Source organism: Penaeus japonicus, unplaced genomic scaffold (assembly GCF_977035675.1).
Source record: "Penaeus japonicus unplaced genomic scaffold, GWHDUDI00000001_assembly GWHDUDI00000007, whole genome shotgun sequence".
Classification (NCBI taxonomy): domain Eukaryota; kingdom Metazoa; phylum Arthropoda; class Malacostraca; order Decapoda; family Penaeidae; genus Penaeus; species Penaeus japonicus.
In genome coordinates, this window is record NW_028234409.1 from 18922222 (window position 1) to 18924721 (window position 2500).

Genomic DNA, 2500 nt, shown 5'->3' on the forward strand with positions numbered 1-2500 from the left:
CACGTACCAAAATCAGGAATGAAAACATACATGACAAGAAAAAATATAGTTCGGTTAAACATCTGTATGCAATCATTTTTCCTGGGAACCTGAAATTAGTAAGAAATGTATAAAAGTCATTACATTAAAATCTGCACTCAGCTTATCAGTACAATATCATCACCAGATTTAGGTTGGGCTAAGATATAATTCAGACTTCGAATCGTACAACCTCCTTCCTATTTTATTTTAATGAAAAGGACAAGAGGGAATTAAATTCTGATAAGTCATATACTATTTTGGAAACATACCCCCTCCCCCCTACACCTCGAAAGCATAAACGCAATATAGGAAACCAAGAAATACCGCCCAATTTAGTAAGGAATGCATGTCACTCATTAATCTCCATGATGGTATGATAACCCAGAGAATTATGACACGTGATATAAATCATAAAAATGTAAGCAATTATCTCGTAGCACACGAATAGGGATGATGTACTACTGGGCGAAATGATTAGATATATGTTTATGTGATCAAAAATGATATGAGTTGGAATGTTATATATATATCACCTGTTTACATCTAGAATATTTATTGTCTTCAAATGGAACTTTGACAGTAGTGGTGAGGATATATCATAAAAGAAAGGGAGTTATAGATCTTTCGTTTCCACACCTTTTAATATATCAAATCAAATTTTGCTATCTAGAGAAACAATTTCAGTCTTATAATGGCTCCTAAACATGCGATAACTGTGATTTCATATTCATTGACTTTAGATTGTAATATTTTTTTTTTTTATTGGAATCGTTAGTGCTTACAAGTAAATTTATCATAAAAAAGTTTATGTGAATAGAGAGGGGGTGGAGCTAAAAAATAATAATAATAATAAATAAATAAATAAGTAAAAATAAAAAGTTGAAGCTCGATTTTTTTTTTTTTTTTTTTTTTTTTTTTTTTGACGGGGGGAGGGCTGCCATCTTATAACCACAAGCTAAACATTGGACATCCCATTATATAGGTTATTTGAGCTCACAAAAAAAAAATCTCCCAGCTGAAAATAAAGTAAGGACGTTCAGTACAAGGACTGATTTTTACCTTTTTCCTTACCTCACGATGGAAGAAATGGCAATAATTGATAATTTGATTTTTTTTTTTTCAATTGGACGTCGTCAGTCTCTGCGAGATGTTTTCTGGCCGAATAGTCCAGTGCGAGGGAAAAATAATTCCTCTTTATGTGGATTGAGGAGGATTGGAAATTTTCCCACTTCATTCGTCCGAGGAAGGCGAATTGAATATGAATATGATTTAGTACATAAAACGAAAACATTGATTCTGTGTAATGTGTTATAATCATAACTTTTAATTAGTTTATTAAGCAATTACTCCGTTGTGTATTTTACATTTAGAATACAGTGCTAGGAAAAAATAATAACCAATCTGGAAATCATCGGTAGGGATTCGACTAATATAAAATAGTTATCCCAAAAAATTTAAGTTTTCTCTTATTATTTTCTTGGAAATGTACGTTTTCTTTTTTTAAAATTAAACGTAGACCAAAATAGACATTTCAATTGTGGTATGACAATTTTCCATTTAGAAAAAAATAAAAAAATAAATAATGAGAATGTCGATAAATTGTCATCAAGCATTCTTGCCGTCACCAAAGAAAAAACATAGTAATTTAAGATATAATGCAGAAACTAAACTTTGTCATGCTTGAGGTGTTTCACTTCAAACATGGATATGGAGTTTCTCTTTGGTTGTTATGTAGCTCACTGACGTCAACCTTTTCCTCTCATGACTTAACTTAACCCCTGAATACCTAAGCATTATATTTCCTCTCCTTTGAATGATTGCTTCCGTTCCTTCTCTTTCATTTGATGGTAAATATTACGGTCTTTTGTAGAAGATGTATATGGTTAAAACATTATAACAATATAATTTTTAGGAAGTATTTATATGTATGTCATTATGCAAGATTTTGAAGATTGGCGAAATGTAGTTAAGAAAAAAATACATGTCTTATTTCATCATGCTAGTAATTAATGTTAAGTAATTGTCATAGGTTACCAGTAGATGTTTACAGAGACTATTATCACCTATCGGTTTGATAAGGTGTCCGTCAGCAGACGATATTCATACTGGGTTTCTTGGCTTGAGAAACATAATACCCGTCTTACGTAGGTGAATTATCCAAGAGAACTTGCTCTTTGATCTTTCATTTGTTTATATCACAAACTCGGGAGCATTCCGAAGATGTTCTTAACTCTTATGTAATTCACATACATCGTCATACACCTTTCCTCTATCTAAGAAGCTAACACAGTAATACATAAAAGAATAATGAAAAAATATTAAGCGACAATAAGGGTGAGAGTCCGCTGAGGCCCCTCCAGTGTGTGCCGAACACTTGACCAAGAAAAGCAATCAACGGCCAGAATGCCTCTTGAATGCTGAAATTTACTGAATAAAAGGAAAGTGGAAACATATCAAATAGATACAGAACTAGAGACAT